This window comes from Anabrus simplex, chromosome 2 (assembly GCF_040414725.1).
Source record: "Anabrus simplex isolate iqAnaSimp1 chromosome 2, ASM4041472v1, whole genome shotgun sequence".
NCBI lineage: Eukaryota > Metazoa > Arthropoda > Insecta > Orthoptera > Tettigoniidae > Anabrus > Anabrus simplex.
Genome location: NC_090266.1, coordinates 256,848,016 through 256,860,542, shown reverse-complemented (window position 1 = coordinate 256,860,542; position 12,527 = coordinate 256,848,016). Strand labels below are relative to the sequence as shown.

At 38.8% G+C, this 12,527-nt stretch overlaps 1 protein-coding gene across 1 annotated transcript in view; it reads left to right on the top strand.

The window, feature by feature from the left end:
* The window catches only part of Tmem214 (Transmembrane protein 214), a 430,961-nt gene that overhangs the window by 113,801 nt on the left and 304,633 nt on the right, over positions 1 to 12,527 (top strand). The window lies entirely within an intron of this gene.

Genomic DNA, 12,527 nt, shown 5'->3' with positions numbered 1-12,527 from the left:
TATTATTCTTTCTTCGTTATGCCCGTTTACAGTGTGCGTTGGAACTTGTTAGCTTGATGATGGTTTTGCTTTCTTCTTCTCCTGTCAAAATCTCTTCATGAACTTGCTATGGTGTTTCTTGCATTCTTCCATCCATTGTTTCCCTGTGGTTCTTTTAGCCTTTACCGTGAACGTGTGCTTTGCAGCCAGAGTTCCAAAAGCCTTGAGCTTTGCGATCCCTGCTGGTATCTTGTGTGATGCTTCATTCTGTAACTAGCTGATTTTGAACTTCTTTGAATTAATTAAACCAAGCAGTTTTTTTTTTCTTTTTTTCCCCCCCATATCGAGTGTTGTCCATTCTACAGATGTGGCCATAGAATTTCAATTGTCTCCTGCGTACGGTATTGGTGAACTTGTCGATTGCTTTATACAAATCAACAGTTTTTCTTTTGATCCATATACCATTTACATGAACGGGGTCATATATTTTCCTAAGAATTTTTCGTTCTTGTTTTTTAATTTCATCAGTTTTAGTGTGGCCTCCTAGAGATGTGGTTTCTGAGGCATACAAAGCTTCCGGAAGAACAACCGTCTTGTAATGCCGAAGTTTTGCATTTTGTGACATCACACACTTATTGTAGTGATTCCATATTATTCAGTATGCTTTCAGGAGTTTGGTGACTCTTTCTAAATTAGCTTTCTTGTCCAATCTGGATGGTACAATGATTTCTCCTAGATATTTGAAGGAAGGGACCTGTGTGATTATTCCATAATTTGTCTGTAGTGGGGATCTGTGGATATTCTGGTGTCCATTAGCCATGATATGAGTCTTCTCATACGATATTTGGAGGCCTGTCTTTGATGCTATCTTATGTAACTTCTCTATGGCATACCTGGTTTCTTCACTAGTCTTGGTAAAGATAGCTAGATCATCAGCAAAAGCTAGGCACTTCACGTTAATTCTTTGTCCCTGAGTACCAATGTTTATGCCTTCAATTTATTTTCCCCATTCCCTAATGACTTTGTCTAACACTAAGTTAAAAAGGATTGGGGAGAGGCCATCTCCTTGTCGAACTCTTGTATGCACTTTAAAAGGCTCTGATAGTTCACCTAGAATCTTCACTTGAGACGTTATCTGTGAGAGTCTGGCAGATTAATTCTGTGGTCTTCTTGTCCACACAGCTCTCCTAGGATGTCCACAAAGGTGACAAATGTAGTGGTACTGCAGCGTGTCCTTAATATTGTCTTCAGACTCCAAATTTGCTCAGAACACGATCTACCTTTTCTGAAGTCAGCTTGGTATTCACCAATCAAATGATCTGTTTGTTGTTCTACTCTGTTTAATAGCGCTTTAGATAGTACCTTGTATATAACTGGTAAAAGGGATATGCCTCTGTAGTTGCTGGGGTCCGCTCGATTGCCTTTCTTATGTAACGGATGGATAATGGCATTTTTCCAGTCCTTCAGAATCATTATGGTCTCCCATATTTCTGTTAAGAGTGTATGAATTCTTCTGATGAGGTCATCTCCTCCTATTTTCAACATCTCTGCAGTTATGCCATCGTTCCCAGGCGCTTTATTATTTTTGTAGAGTTTGAGGGATGTTCCACCATTCAACATATTGCAACAATTTATTCAATTATAAGAAGACCGGTTTCGACTCCCATTGAGTCATCATCAGTTCTTGGTGAAAATTAAATTAAGGGGAAACTGATAGCAATCATCATAATGAAAAATCCATGCACCTATGGGTGGTTGCATGGAAATACATCATTGAGTTGATAGATATTATTTTGAAATGCAACATACACTTGGCAAGGAGAACTTGGAGCTTAGAAAGTTCCCAGTTCTGGCTCTAACAGTGTTGTGTTCATAGAACATGGAACACTGGAATTACATGTACTGGATTGAAAATATATACAAAACACAATAAGGACACTTATAATGGTGTGGAAAACTTGGCTCTCTAAGAGCATTCTTAGATTTGACAGTCCTGTTTCTGTCTGAAAAAGACTGGATGAAATACACAATGAAGCAAAATGTATAAAGACATCGATTTAGTCTAAACTGTCGCGCATTCATGTACACGGAACACTGGGAACACTTGTATTGTTTGATAACGCACTCGTTCAAATGAAAACGCTTATAACCATATGAAATATTGGTGTTACAAGAACGTTTATGGGTTTGACTGTCCTGCTTCCCCTGACTAAACTAGTGAAATAAATATACATTGAATGTTAAAGATAAACTACAGTACTTGGTATTTAAAGTTCTGGTTTTTGGTTTCAAAAATTGTCACGTGTTCGTGGCACACAGAATACAACTGGTGGTCCTGCTTCTGTCTACTGGAAACTAATGCATTAATGCAGCTGAAATTAATTGATTGAAAGTTTATACACCAATGCAAAACACTTGGCACTTTAATATTCTTGGATCTGAGTAAAATATCGTATGTTTACACAACTTGGCATAGACTTGTCGAGCGGTCTTGTCACAATCAACCAGAATATGTGAACCTTTAAAAAAAAATAAAAACAAAAAACAAAGACTTGTTGACTATTACAACCACACATCACATGAATTGTTTGGTGAACAGCTGAAATTACACACTGGTCTGAGATGCTTAGTATTTAAGAGAGATCTTGGGTCTATATTAAAATTGTTACTGTGTGTTAGTGGAACATGGAACTTAATTGTCTGTCAGCTGTTCTTGTATTTAACCAAACACAATGTTGTACTTTAAATGCTTAAGTACAGATTTTACTAACTTTCTGAAAAAGAAGGCACAATCAAAATTTCCCATAATCCCTGTTTTTTACTCAAAGCCCTGTAAAAAAAAAAAAAAAAAAAAAAAGGAATACACTACAAAATGGATATTACAAACAGTGGCTAGTTCAGAACATTTTGCAGCAGAGTAGAACAAGATATTATGCTTCAAAATACGTCTATGTTCCTAAGAACTGTATATTATGAGATTAGGTTCTGTTTTAACAGTATCGGTGTCCAGCGTAACCAAAATTAGTGTGTGGCACTATTTAATCAGCTGAATTTGGTGTCACAAGAGTTTGATCTACTCACAAAATTTAAAGAAGTTCGAAGAACAGACACGCTCTTGTCATGTGAGATAGCAAGGTGAAGAGTGGGTCACTTTCTTATCTCTTCATTCTAGTGTGATATTTAACTGCCAACTGGATGTCCCTATCAGTGAGAAGTTTGTTTATTTATTTGTTTATTTGTTTATTTATTTATTTCCCACCCTAGTATCCACCATCGGCTTACAGGCAATAAATACTACAAAATACACAGAAGAAAAAAAACTTTAGACAAACAATCACAGGCAATAAATACTACAAAATACACAGAAACAAAAAAAAAAACTTTAGACAAACAATCTCTAATCTACGCCCCTTAAACTACTAACTACCTACCTACCCTTCTAATTTAGTGGCGTCACCCAGGCGGATAACCATACCATGGGCAACGCCACCCTACACTAAACAAACAATATCTACTATAAAACCACTAACTCCAGTACTCTAACTAATTTGGTGACGCTGCAGAGGCGGTTAGCCAGACCATAAGCAGCATCACCCTTCACTACTCTAATTTGGTGGCGCAGCAGAGGCGGAAAGCCGGACCATAAGCTGCACCACCCTTCGCTAAATCTGAAGTTACACTACATACATCTAAAAACGAAGCAAAAAGGAAAACAACTGGCTGATCACAGCATCCCCTGGTATCCCCCGCCCATGATGCCGCTATCAGCCACATCCGTGGGTCAGATGTCATACCCACCTAAACCTCTATCGCAATGTGTTCCCTCCCATTCTTTGCGTGGCGAATCGCCGAGCTGGAACCCAGACCATCATGCGATTCGTCTCGCTCTTATCTATTGCCCCGTCTACTAGTCTGCGTCGTCTTATTACACATTGCCTACTCCCATCATGACTCTCCATTTATATGCGGACATGTTTGCTTATCTCATGTAGGGATGGGTCTTTCTCACCCCATCCTTCCCTCTTATATCCTCCCTCCCTTTTCCACATCTTTCCAACTCCCTTCTATACCTACACCTGTTCAACTATCTTATAATACTTTTACATAACTTATCCACTATATTGACAACATTATAACTTGGCGTTCATATTTTATACACCATTTATCAACACAAACTGTCAATAGTTCTACAGTTTCCTTGTTCCTCACCGATCTTTCGTTCTATTTACATCTCTTAGTCTTAAAGATATAAAAAACCCACTACTTATTTCTATTTTAATTCTACAAACTTTCCTTCTGACACTCATTTTCTGGCACATGACATCTTTCTATTGTTCACTTAATTTCTTTACAAACCTAGCTCTAACCAAATTTAAATATTTTGATATATTAGATCCTCTTTCCCATTCTCTGCATAGCCATGCCGTCTACTTTATCTATCTCTTTCTTATTCAACACTTTCTTTCTCATCTCTTCTAATTCACTACATTTAGAAAAAAATATGCATATCCGACCATCCCTCTCCACATAGAATACATCTATTCTTATTTTCTCGACCTATCCATCCTATATTTTTTGGAATTCCCATAACCCACCAGTATAAACCTCTTTTATTCCTCCTACCCTCAAATTCAGTTCTCAGGTTTGTAATTTCTACTAATTTGTTTAATATTGATAATGAGTTTCTTTCCCTACATTCCATTATTAAACTCTGTCTTTCTATATCAGCCACTCTCTTTTCCACCTTTCTCAATACTCATTTTTTCCTCTCTCACCATCCTTCAGCCCATTCTCCTAACCCTATCCTTCGTAGTATATTTTTGCACTTATTCACCCAGTATTCATCATTTTCCATACTTTTCTGGAACCTATAGACCTCTTGAACTAAATCTCCTCCCTTTCCTTCTTCCAATCTCATCCAATACTTCATTATCCTCTTTGCTACAGTAATATCTATCGATTCTTTACATACTTATCTAGACCCCACATTAGCTGTACAGTTAGGAACCCCCATTATAATCTTACTAAATTTTGCCACCACCCGGTTTAATTCCTTTCTATTCTCTTCCAATCCCCACACTTCCACTCCATATAGCATTTTTCCTTTCACCATTGATTGGAACACGATTCTCTGAGTTTTATATTTAATTTCTGGGAATTTATTCTCAAAAACCCCCACTACTGCAAGTGCTCCTCTCCCTTTTAATAAAGCTCTTTTGGTCTGTTCCTTCCATGTTCCATTGCTGCTAATTATCGCTCCTAAATACTCAATTTTATTTTTTGTTCTGATTTCTTCCTGTTCTACTATCCAAAATTTCTTTTCTTTCTTGTCTTTCCTTTTCCTGCATACCATTATCTGTGTCTTCTGCACATTTATTCTAAGTGCCCATCTTCTAGTATATTCCACCACCTCTTCTAGCCCTTTTCTCAGCCCCCTTGCTGTTAGCGACAAAATCAATAAATCATCCGCAAAAAGCAGACCTGGTATTTCCCGTTTCCTTATCCAAGGACATTGCCAGCCCTCCCCTCCATGTCTATCTAATATGTTGTTTATAAACAATAAAAATAAAATCGGTGACAGTTTACAGCCTTGCCTTACACCCCTCTTGGATTCTATGCATTTACTCAACCCACCCCCTTGTAATTTAATCATTACCATTACTTCCTCATATATCCCTTCTATTGCCATCCTCATTTTCTTTGATAACCCAATATCCCTTAACCTATTAAGCAACGCCTCCCTATTCACTGCATCGAAGGCTTTCTCCAAATCGATTGCTGCTACATATAATCTCATCCCTGCTATCTTGACATATTTTGTGATTAGGGTATCCAAAATCCATATATTATCCACTGTATTTCTCTCTTTTCTGAACCCATTTTGAAACTCCGAAATCCTTCCATACTTTTCTGCCCAATTTATGGTCCTATTGGCTAAAATTCCTGTATACACCTTCGATAGCGAGTCCAGGAGTGTAATTCCTCTGTAGTTACTAGGATCACTTCGACTCCCTTTATTCTTGTATATCGGACACAATACTCCTTTTCTCCATTCTCTAGGAAATTTCGCCGATTCCCATATCTTGTTAAAAAAATTTACCATCACCTTCATCATCGATTCATTTGTTCCTACTTCCTTCCAAACTCTGTTGTTTATACCATTCGCCCCGCCCGCTGCTTTCATTTTTATTTTACTTAACACACTAACTACTTTTTGAATTGTAATTTCTCCATCTAGTAACTGTACTCCTACTTGTAAATCCCTTCGGATAGATGTCATACTTCTTTCCTCCTGCCAGTCTCCTCCCCCACTCAAAAGACCTGTAAAGTATCCTACCCACTCCTTTTCCTCTATGTTTGTTCCCTTCCCCATATACCTAGCTCTCTTAAGATTGTTTATGGTTTCCCATATTCTCTCAAATCTTTTCTCTTTACAATATCTATTCACTCTTTCTGCTTCAGTCTCCTTCCAGCATTTCTTTTTCTCTTTCAGTAAATTCTTACATTCTCTTCTTAATTTACAATATTCCTCTCTTTTCTCTTGTTTCCCTCCTTTCTTAAATTCTGCTGGTGCTGTCATAACTATCTTACGTTCCCTACTACAGTCTTCATCAAACCATCCCGTGGCCCTGCTTTTGTCTCCCTCCTCTCTTATCTTCACTTTCTTTCCCACCTCCCATACCTGGCGTTCTATTATTTTTAACGCTTTATCTATGTTCTCTTCTTCCAGCACCCTTTCAGCTTCAACTCTTATACTATCACCTCTCACACTTAGCTCCATTCTCAATTTCTCGATCGTAGCTTCATTCCAAATATACTTCCATCTCTCTTTATGCTTCATCCTATTTCTTAACCCTCTCTTTGCTTTGCCATTTTCCTCTCTTAATTTTATCCTAATGGGCATGTGATCTGTTGACCCACATTCTACCACCTCAAAACTTATTATTTTCCTTAAAGCTGTTTCCGAGCTTACTCCTATATCTACCACACTCCCTCCCTTCGATGTGATGAACGTCAATTCTCCCGTACTGTCTCCCTCCATCCAACCATTTAAAATATATAATTTTTCTATAGCACATAGCTCTAGCAACTTTAGACCATTACTATTTATCTCTTTGTCTTTACTGCTTCTTCTGTAACCCCTCACTTCAGTATCCTCCCTTCCATAATTCGGTACCGTATTGCTCACTCTTGCATTCCAATCTCCTATTAATATCATTCCATCTTCCATATATGTACCTGTAATTTTATTTATTTCTTCCATCAGATCTTCAAAAAATTTTTTATTCGCATACACTGAATCTTTAGGATGATTGTACTAGGGAGTTAGACAAATTGCCTCCTTCTCTTCACTTCCCATTTTAACTCGATACCACACCACCCCTTCAACCTCATTCTGTATTCTCTCCACTCTCCCTTCTACCTCATTTTTTATTAAGACTGTTATTCCTCCAGGGTTCCTTCTCATCCTCCCTATTTTTTTCTTTGTGACATTGATTACTCTATACCCTTCCCAATCAATTTCTATCCCTTTCCCTATCCAAGTCTCTACAAAGGCTATTATCTCAAACTCTTTGACTAATTTCTCTATTTCTTTATTTCCTAGCTTCCCTATCAACCCCTCAATATTCCACAACCCTATCGTCATCTCTAGTTATTTTTTACCTCCCCCTCTCTGTTTCTGTACTTCTCCACTTCCACCCTTACTCCTAGTCGCTCTTTCTTGCAAGTCTTCTCCCTCTCTCACCCCTTCTTCCTTCCTCTCTTCCTCCTTCCCTTTCTCCGTGCCTACGCCTTTTTTCTTTCCCCATAAATCCTTCAAACTCAATGATCTTTCCTTATTTAGTACCTGTCTTCTTTCCATTTTATTTTCTGCATTACTTTTGTTCGGTGAGGATGCGTCCTTGTCCTGCTTCCTATTGTCTTCACTTGCACCTTTCACTTCACTCTGCACCACTTGATCGCTTACACTATCTTCCACTGTATTGTTTACTTGCCTCTGTGTTTCAGCTATGGTTACCACATTTCCTCCCTCCTCTTGAGTGTGCACCTGCCTCTCTCTGGGCCGTTTCGCGCTTTCCTCTTCCTGTTTCAGCTCTTCATCCATCTTTTTTAGCTTTGTTACAGTCCACACGCGCCACCATACCCCATTTGTTACCACTAGCCTTTGATTCTTAATAAATGTTTTCAGGCCCTGATGTTTGGCTCTTCCTAAATGTTTCCGTAGGATTCTGTTATTCTCGATCCCTTCTTTTCCTAAGTCTTTGTTAATCCAAATCCTTTCCCCTTGTAAGTTCTTTGCATTTTTTAATACTATGTCCGCCATTATGGTTGACATCATCTTCACTTTGACTTGTCTCCTAACTTTCACTTTTCCTACTCTTTGGATATCGTCCATATCCACTTCCTGAAGTTAAGTTTTAGCTTATTCTGTATGAGGTCCACCACTTTATATATAAGCTTCACTTTATCTTTGTTTCATTCTTCCTGTAACCCATAGATGTATATGCATTTCTTCATCCTTTGTTGGTTGACGCAACCAAGCTCATTCTTCAGAAACGTCAGTTCCTTTTCCATATTTTTAACCTGCTCTTTTAGCACACTCGTTGCTCTTTCATTCTCCTCTATTCTTTTTTCCGTGGCACCCCACTGCCCCTTGAACCAGGACTTCATATCTTCAAAACCCTTGGCTTGTTCCTTTTTGAATTCATTAACCAATACCTCTCCGGTGTTTGGTTTTACCGCTTCTCCTATCATTCCCTTGATTCTCTCCCAGTCCTCCCAGCTCATGTCAGGACCGGGATTCATCTCCACACCTCCTATAATTAATAGCACAGTTAATACCATTGCTGCCAAAATCACCTCTCTGATCTTCCCCAGTTCTCCATTATTCGCCGCTTGCTTTGACGTCGTCTTCTGCCTGCCCAGCCAGCCACCTATCGCCGCACGGGATTGCTCTATGCCGATCATGTTATGCTGCTCTCGCCTTACCGTACACCTACACTGGTCAGTTACTCACGTAGTCCTGTGCTTGAGAATACCTTTCTATCTATTGGACAGGACCACACGAGTCACCGCACAACTTGGTTCACACAAGGGATAGACACTGCAGTTGCACTAAGTGTTAACATACAATCACCAAGATTGCATGCGCTGGCTCACTTTGGTAAGGGAAGACACCTCTGCAATATTAGCACTCAGTCGTTCACCCTGGCGAGAACATCCACCGTTACAATATGTGCGGCAAGACATTTACTAGTATCACATAAGTGAAATGATTGTCATTGGCAGGCTCTTTGTTCAGCTAATCGGTATGCAAACTCACCTTACTTAACCTCACTGTTTGCCCAGACTCATGTGCAACCAAAATTGTGTTTCCTATCCCACTTAACCCACTCTTTTCCACTAACTAACACCACCTCATATCCAGAACACTTAACTGCATCTCACTAATCAACTAAACCCTCCACCTTCACTCGCACTTGCTTATATTACACTTATATATCACTCATCGCTCCCTCACCAACCTGTATCACTCCAGTGTCCGCTGAGAGAGTGTCAGTGAGAAGTACTCTCATTGCCTACAAGCCACTGGTTATATCTCTTTATCCAATCACAACAAGCTCTTCCTTCTCTTCCTGTCCCTTCACCCTTGACTGCCTAGGAAATGTTTCCCTGGAAGCTGTCACTGAAGTTCAGGTAGGTCCAACTTCCTAGCCTTGTCTTTTATCTTACAGCAATATTGGTCATTGTTAAACTGGAGAACATTTTTAAAGGAGCTTGTTCACCTTAAATTCAAAATTCATGCAAGAAATTACACACAAAACTGAATTAAAATAAAATATCATCAGTAGGTGTCCACTACTGAAAGTTTGCTAGCAGACTTAGCAGATTTCTGAGTTTGACAGTCTCTCCAGATTTCCATTGCTCTGAAGAAGAATACAGACTTCAAGTAGTGTAATACTTTAGTCTTGGCAGGCTGAAAAAATGCCTAATGCCTGGTATTTTATTGCTGATTTTCTGATTTTTTAAAAAAAGTTGCTTTACGTTACACTGACACAGATAGGTCTTATGGCGATGATGGGGTAGGAAATGGCTAGGAGTGGGAGGGAAGTGGCCATGGCCTTAATTAAGGTACAGCCCCAGCATTTTCCTAGTATGAAAATGGGAAACCACAGAAGACCATCTTCATCTAAATATTTAAGTGTTTAAAATCTGATGATGTTCTTTCAAGAACAAAACATGTCATTCTATTTTAACTAAGTTGTTTCTTTTACAAATCTAATACTCTAACCTTATGTTTTCTGTTTCAGGTAGTTTATAACTTTATTTACTCAACATTCGTTTTGGCAGACTAACAGTTATAAAAGTACAGTAACTTAATTAATCTTAAAATGTTAGTTTGTATCCTTTAGTCACTTATATACAGTGTATAAAAAATTATCTGGTACTGAAGTTGAACTTGCATTTATTTTGAACCTGTTGAATCTGGTTAACTTTACAAACCAGAAAAAATCTAAAGTTCCATAAGATTCCGGCTTCCACAGTTTTCACTGTATATTATTTTAATGCAGAAAGATTACATACAACCTTCTAATATTAACAGAAGTTTCCAGATCAACATAATATTACCAAAACACCCCCAAATTCAAAGACTATAAGAGTGAAGTTTAGTAATGATGATTTTACTGGAGTTAACTGATCCACTTTTAGTATGCTGGCACTTTGTACATTGGGTCGTGCTGAGTGGTTCAGACGTAAGAGCCAGTGTAGTGGTATATGAAGGTACTCAAATACATCAGCCCTGTATCGGTACATTCACTGGCACATAACTGAATTTGTGTGGGACAAAATTTTGGCATCTCAGTGTCTCTGAAAATCGTAGAAGTACAGTAGTTAGTGGGATGTAAACCTAATAATTTTAACATTTCCACTGAGGTTAATTTGACCGGGCAAGTTGGCCATACGATTAGGAGCCTGTAGCTGTGAGATTGCATCCGGGAGATAGTGCATTCGAACCCTACTGTTGGCATCCTTGAAAATGGTTTCCCATATTCACACCAGGCAAATGCTGGGGATGTACCTTAATTAAGGCCATAGCCTCTTCCTTCCCATTCCTAAGCCTTTCCTATCCCATCGTCGCCATAAGACCTACAGTATCTGTGTCGGTGTGATGTAAACCAAATAGCAAAAAAAAAAAATTAATTTGGATGATGATGATGATGATAATAATAATAATAATAATAATAATAATAATAATAATAATAATAATAATAATAATAATAATAATAATAATAATAATAATAATAATTTATGGTGGCTATTACAGCGTAGTGCAGTCCTTATAAGGCAGTTCCTCACATGAGGGTGGGCGACATCTGTTATGAACAGGAAACTGCATATTAGTATTGTGTGGGTTGTCAGAGTTGTAGGAATGTTGGAGAGTGTACAAAAACACTTAGCCCTCTAGTCAAGGGAATTGTGATACAGATGTTGATTCCCATAGGGAACCTGAAATATTGTCCCGAATGAGTAAATTTATAATACCAATATAAATGGTCCGTTATTGGACATTATAAATTTTCCAGCTAACTCATTCCTGTTTGCCAGCACTTCGCCCCCATGTGCTAGGCTGGGCTCATCAGTTGGTACCTAGCACACCTACCAAAACGCTGGCTAGTGCATACCGTGGAGGCCACTGCGTAGGCTAATTGTAGCCACCGGCAGTGTCAATGCACTATGAGAGACTTTGTCTCCTTATCAAAAATGATGCCTGCTTGGCCATCAGATGATATAGATGTTCATAGTGCATTGACACTGCCGGTGGCTACAATTAGCCTACGCAGTGGCCTCCACGGTATGCACTAGCCAGCGTCTTGGTAGGTGTACTAGGTACCAACTGATGAGCCCAGCCTAGTACATGGGGGCGAAACGCTGGCAAACAGGAATGATTTAGCTGGAAAATTTATAATGTCCAATAACGGACCATTTATATTGGTATTATAAATTTACTCATTCGGAACAAATATTTCAGATTCCCTATGGGAATCAACATCTATATCATTAAATTTATAATACCAATATAAATGGTCCATTATTAGACATTATAAATTTTCCAGCTAACTCATTCCTGGTTGCCAGCGTTTCACCCCAGTGTGTTAAGTTGGGCTCATCAGTTGGTAAATAGCACACCTACCAAGACGCATGGCTGATATAGATGTTGATTCCCATAGGGAACCTGAAATATTTGTTCTGAATGAGTAAATTTATAATACCAATATAAATGTTCCATTTCAGGTTCCCTATGGGAATCAACATCTATATCATCTGTAGGCCAGGCAGGCATCAATTTTTGGTAATGAGACTGGCTCTCATAGTGCATGGCACTGCCGGTGGCTCCAAGTAGCCTACGCAGTGGCCTCCACAGTATGCACTAGCCATGCGTCTTGGTAGGTGTGCTATTTACCAACTGATGAGCCCAACTTAGCACACTGGGGCAAAACGCTGGCAACCAGGAATGAGTTAGCTGGAAAATTTATAATGTCCAA